Source organism: Oncorhynchus keta, chromosome 7 (genome assembly GCF_023373465.1).
Source record: "Oncorhynchus keta strain PuntledgeMale-10-30-2019 chromosome 7, Oket_V2, whole genome shotgun sequence".
NCBI lineage: Eukaryota > Metazoa > Chordata > Actinopteri > Salmoniformes > Salmonidae > Oncorhynchus > Oncorhynchus keta.
This window is the reverse complement of record NC_068427.1, coordinates 10,311,169-10,317,916: the sequence shown is the minus strand read 5'-3', so window position 1 is coordinate 10,317,916 and position 6,748 is coordinate 10,311,169. Positions and strand designations below refer to the sequence as shown.

Sequence of the window (6,748 nt, the reverse complement as noted above, 5' to 3'; positions counted from 1 at the left end):
CGTGTTCTAGTTCTGGGGAATTCCTCTTGTATCAATGTTAACCACATTGTCTCATGAAGATAAAATCCGACCTTTCAGAGTAAAGTTGGTCATTGTCATACTGATCACATAAGTTATTGTCATGACCAAAATGTATTTCCAAAATGAAATGTGTATCTTTATAGACCAAGTATGTCAACAGGGTTTCTAGTAGCCGCAAATATCCATAAAGTATCAGTGTTTCACTCTCTTGAAATGCGTAAAGTCCTTTGATTATTTAAAGACTATCCAACCACCACCTAATGTTATGATACTGTTAACTGTATGGCCTGCATATTTATTCTAATATATATTGCATAAAAATGATGCAAATAGCCAACAGATGAAGGCGATAGGCTTAGGAAGTGAAAGTGGATGAGAGGCTCTTCACGTCATCACTGCCTCAGGAACAGCTTTACTTCCAGAACACACACACACACTCTCTCTCTCTCTCTCTCTCTCTCTCTCTCTCTCTCTCTCTCTCTCTCTCTCTCTCTCTCTCTCTCTCTCTCTCTCTCTCTCTCTCTCTCTCTCTCTCTCTCTCTCTCTCTCTCTCTCTCTCTCTCTCTCTCTCTCTCTCTCTCTCTCTCTCTCTCTCTCTCTCTCTCTCTCTCCCTCTCTCTCTCTCTCTCTCTCTCTCTCTCTCTCTCTCTCTCTCTCTCTCTCTCTCTCTCTCGGCATGACGTAACAATGTACATATTGCCTAAGCTTACTTTTGATATTTACAATATTCAATGGGGTTAGGCAGAGCAGACACGACAAAATATTGTCATTTCACTCATACAACAACATAGCCTATTATTAAAATACAGTATGTTTACAATATCAACAATATTATTTTACACGTTCCAAATTACACTCTATATAAGGGGGAACGTTTGTCATGATGGCAAGGTGAATGTGCTTTCTACTGAAATGGCTCAACAGGATCATTCAGATTGTCCAAAGCACAGCATATGACAATCTCGTATAACTGACGAATGTGTCCTTTCATATCTGGAAAAGGACAAAGTAGAAGTAGAAACTGATGCTGCTGCGGCATTGCTCATCTCCACAGTGGGAATCCCATTGACATAGGTGTCTTGATTAGAGGTCAGCTGGTGAACCCACAGTTCATAAACAAATGAGAAGCACACCTGATCATGGCTAGAAGGTATCCAGCTTTTGTCAAATTAATGTAATATTTGACATTTCATAGCAGATTAGGAGAATTTATGCAGCAGGTTTCGGAGAATTAGGTTAAGTTTAGGAAAAAAGTTAGGGTTAGCTAAAATGCAAAAATATAAATGTTTACGTTATTTTGACAAAAGCTGAATCCCTTTTATCCAGGACCACTTTTCATTCTAGATTACATGGTTGCTTTCAAGACGAGATCATTTTTATTAATTTGTTGTCAGTGTCAGTAGAGTAGGCCGAGACTACCATCGTATTAAACAATATTCTCCTCTCCAGTCATATAAAGTGTAGTAGAATTGCATTAAATGTTTATCAAAGGCTACATTTCCCCCCTGCAAAGGAAATAAATGTCTCTGGTATAGCCTATAAACCTATGCCACTACGTGCTTATTATTAGCCTAAATTACCACTATCCAATCTACTCCTCAGGCTTACATTAATCTGCCAATGCGATGCTAGATGCATGCATGCAATCCTTTGATTTAAAGGGTGAAAAAATAGCTTCCCCAAAACATGAAACTCAAGCGACACATGCTAATAACTGGACTACAAGCTAGCTAATTTTGGCTAACTTAGTGTTGTTGTAACCTTGTATTGACTGCTGTCTGTGTTGAGGTCTTGACGGGCCAAAAGGTTCATTCTCTTTTCTGACAATTCTTGAGTCTTATCTCGTTGATGTCACTAATGGGGTTTCATGATTGGGGGAATCTGCCAGAGCAGCCAAATACTCCACAGAAAATGACAGAGGTGATGAATCAACTAGTTTTAGGCACTGTTATCATGCAGTTTGGGGTAGCCACTCAGCTGTTGTTGTCAGAAGAATGAATGCGGTGGTCTTCCAACATGGCCACCAGGAGGCGTTCTACATCAACCGCAAGCCTACTATATCTTCTGGCGGAAGAACGAAATTGTATGAATTTAAATGAAAATATGTAAGGAAAGATTCAAATGTATTGTTTACATTGTTTATAAGCTTGTTTGGCTGGTAGCTTATACTTAAGATGTTTGTGGCTGATGGTGAACCATGATGTGCAGTCTTTAGGGTGTCTAAATAATGTGGAAATTGAGAAAGTTGAGGTGACTAAACTGCTTGGAGTAATGCTGGATTGTACTGTCATGGTCAAAACATATTGATACAACAGCAGGTACGATGGGGAGAAGTCTGTTCATAATAAAGCGTTACATTCTTAACAGCATTATCAACAAGGCAGGTCCTATAGGCCCTAGCTTTGTCACACCTGGACTACTGTTCAGTTATGTGGTCAGGTGCCACAAAGAGGAAAATTGCAATTGGCTCAGAACAGGGCAGCATGGCTGGGGCTTCGATGTACACAGAGAGTTAAAATTCTGAATATGCATGTCAATCTCTCCTGGCTGAAAGTGGAGGAGAGATTGACTTCATCACTACTTGTATTTGTGAGAGGTATTGACATGTTGAATGCATCGAGCTGTCTATTTCAACTACTGGTACACAGCTCGGACACCCATGCATACCCCACAAGACATGCCACCAGAGGTCTCTACACAGTCCCCAAGTCCAGAACAGACTTTTTATATGTTGGTAACCATTTTATAAAATAAATAAGGCACCCAAAGCAGTGCTGTATCATGAAGACAGTCACAGGTAAATGGGTTGCCCAGCGTGTCTTGTTGCTTAAATATATTATATTGGCTTGGCCTTCTTTCAGACTGTGCAAATAGCTGCAAATCTTCTCCAATGTTTCAATGCAGAGCAACCTGATCTCAGAGCATTTCGTATTTCTTAAATCTGAGACCCTCCATTTAGTATGATATGTTACATTTCGTTTGGTATGTATTCATTTGTGGATGTCCATCACCCATTGCGTATGCTATATTATGAATACAATTTGTATTATATGTTACAAATTTGCTGAATATACAATATGTAATGAATTTGAAAAACGTATGATATGTTACGAAGTCTAGCTAGGTGGCTAACGTTAGCGAGCTTGCTAAGATTAGCTAGACTAGGGGTTAGCGGTTAGGAGTTATGGTTAAATTTAGGAGTTTAGGTTAAAGGGTTAAGGTTAGGGGAAGGGATAGCTAAAAGGGTTAAGGTTAGGGTTAGGTGAAGGGTTAGCTAAAAGGGTTAAGTTTGGGGTTAGGGGAAGGTTTAGCTAACATGCTAAGTAGGTGCAAAGTAGCTAATTAGCTAAAATGCTCAGGTTGCCCATGATGAGATTCAAGCTCGCAACATTTGGGTTTCTAGACGTTTGCGTTATACGTCCACCCATCCACCTCGGTCAAACCCCCTCCTTTTATTTTTGCCTTAAGTAGCCATCTGTAACCTCACAAAATGCAACATATCATACTAAATGGAGTGTTCTGATGTACGTACAGAATAATACAAAATGCTCTGAAACCAGGGTGATTGGATAGATCCAATTTGTAAGTCGCTCTGGATAAGAGCGTCTGCTAAATGACTTAAATGTAAATGTAATGCACCTACAATGCTGAAAAGCAGCTGCCAGCTCTTGCACCATTACAAGTTTACAAATAGGGCACATTACATTCAGAAACCAGTGTAACTGATATTTTTTGCTTCAACAAGTACATCAACAAAATGGCTCAATAAAAAAATAATACAAAAAATAATATTTTTTGCCAATGAAGGCAATCTGTCATAATTTCATGTAAACCAGTTTTTAATTGGCACAAATGACGATAAATAATCTCTTTAGTTATACATTCCATTCCATCATGTCCAAAGAGCTAGAATAGGCTTCAACGGGAGCGATGAGTAAAGAAAGGCTATTCAGTACATTGGATTGCTCAGCATCTTGACCTATAACATGCTGCTATTCTTGCCCACATCAGATCTACATAACTGAACACCCAGATAATTATAAAAGTACACTAGATTACCCATATATTGATGTATTTGCAGACATTTCTATTATCCACAGTGTCCCTGTGACAATCCTATAGTTTTTGCAAAGGTTTACAAAGGAGATATGCCTACTTTTAGAATACTTCAGTTGTTCCGTAGACTACTACAGTTATCTTTAACACTGGTACAAGTCAACATGAATAGTTTAGAAACTAATAGACTGGATTCTCCAATCTAGTAGGCCTTGGCCTTGAAAACGGTTAAATATTGTATTCAAACCACGACTCCATTGGTTTTGTGAAACATTCATCAGAGTTCTCCTTTGATTTAATGGTCCAAGTCTTTGTCCCTAGACTTTCCTTCAGCTTTTATCTCTTGAAACACCTCCATGAAAAAGTAAGGGTCTGTATTTAACTGCAACATTTTGGCACTCGTGTTATTGATGATGCTCATAGAACTATCCTATAAATTATCGTCATTGGCCACAATCATGAAGGGTTTCAGAGGGTAAGATATCTCGCAACCCATGTACGAGTAGGATAAATAGAGACCAAGCAGGAAGACACTATGGACTTCGGATGCGCTATCGAGATCATCGGGTATCGATACCTTACAGAGCAGGTAGACGAAGACCAAGTTAGCAGTTGTAATGAATCCCTGGTCCTGCCAGCCTTAGAGGAGAAGGGTTTGGTCGACATTTCGAACCATATAATGACCTCACTGTAAGTGAGCTTCACTTTATATCATCTCCGGCATGTAAATTCTCCCAGACAGCGCAACTGCTCCCCGGTCGATGCCTGAATAATCACACACCTCGGTGAGAGGAGGTCTACTTTGCTAGGTTGCTTTTGGACAGCTAAGAGTTCCACATTCTTAGAGGGGACCTGGGGTTGATTGGGTTGAAGACTTTGGGTAGTAACCATCGGCACTGGTACAGTGAGTGGTCCTTTCTTACCATCTGTACTCGATTGCTGGGATTTCTTGTTATTTTCATTATTAAGCTGATTTACGTGGCTGCTGTTCACCTGTGAGGCGTTTGGGATGACTTTCTTGCGACTCTTTTTCTTGGTCGATTCGAAAAACCATTTTCTTAAATGTGAGAGCTGAGACAAGCATGGACTGCTTTTTTACGCCCCCCGTTTTAATTGCATGGTCCCCCCCTCATCCAGAATAGCTTCATTCTTTGATGTAGGGTATATGGAGAGCACCGTTCCCATCCTATAATCTTCTCTTCACAGCTACGGCCTGGAGAGATGACGTTTCTCCCCTGCAGAGAATTCGCTCCGGGATACGGTGGCGGTTAAGTCAGAGCACAGACTTAAGTCCATTGACTATGCGGATCCATATCATAGACGGTGGAAATGCTGCTAGGAGTCAAGTGGATATTGATGGGTGAAATTCCAGAAGGTGATGCTCGCCTCTTACATCACCACTCTGTAGAACACACTTCCCCACAAACACTCAACAGTAAACAGACAGAACTTTACACTGAGTGAGGAATTTAGAGACAATCAAAAGCAGCAGGGATAATTCTGTAAACAAGGACTAGTTGTTCAAATCTGAAGAATTAGCCAACCCCCATACATAGGGTAAGACTGTCAGCTGATTGGACCAATGAGAGAGATAATCAGTGACCACATTACATTTTATTGGATATAATTTTTGAGAACAAGCTTCAATTGACCCAATCAGTAGATGACTTAATCCTATCAAACACCTCATTAAGAAGACTTTAAACATCTAGACTTACATGGCTCAAAGCAATATGAATAATTTGAGCAAATTAAAAGTATTGAAAGGGCCTATAGGGGAAGGCATACTTTTAGGGGAATTTAGGGCTTTTAAAGTAAGTACATTATATAATGTACAACCAGTGTTGGGAAAGCTACTCTGAAAATATAAACTCAGCAAAAAAAGAAACGTCATCTCACTGTCAACTGCATTTATTTTCAGCATACTTAACATGTGTAAATATTTCTATGACCATAACAATATTCAACAGCTGAGACATAATCTGAACAAGTTCCACAGACATGTGACTAACAGAAATGGAATAATGTCAGTATCCGGTGTGGCAACCAGTTGCATTAAGTACTGCAGTGCATCTCCTCCTCATGGACTGCACCAGATTTGCCAGTTCTTGCTGTGAGACTTTACCCCACTCTTCCACCAATGCACCTGCAAGTTCCCAGACATTTCTGGGGGGGAATGGCCCAAGCTCTCACCCTCCGATCCAACAGGTCCCGGACGTGCTCAATGGGATTGAGGTCCAGGCTCTTCTCTAGTCATGGCAGAACACTGACATTCCTGTCTTGCAGGAAATCATTCACAAAACAAGCAGTATGGCTGGGGGCATTGTCATGCTGGAGGGTCATGTCAGGATGTGCATGCAGGAAGGGTATCACATGAGGGAAGAGGATGTCTTCTCTGTAACGCACAGTGCTGAAATTGCCTGCAATGACAACAAGGTCAGTCCAATGATGCTGCGACACTCCGCCCCAAACCATGACGGACCCTCCACCTCCAAATCGATCCCACTCCAGAGTACAGGCCTCGGTGTAACGTTCATTCCTTCAATGACAAACGTGAATCCGACCATCACCCCTGGTGACACAAAACCGCGACTCGTCAGTGAAGAACACTTTTTGCCAGTCCTGTCTGGTCCAGTGAAGGTGGGTTTGGGCCCATAGGCGACGTTGTTGC

General features: G+C 40.9%; 1 pseudogene; it reads right to left on the bottom strand.

The window, feature by feature from the left end:
- Positions 1-4,372: 4,372 nt before the first annotated feature.
- LOC118385794 (cyclin-dependent kinase 5 activator 1-like) lies at positions 4,373-5,262 on the bottom strand (annotated as a pseudogene).
- Between the last annotated feature and the right edge of the window lie 1,486 nt (positions 5,263-6,748).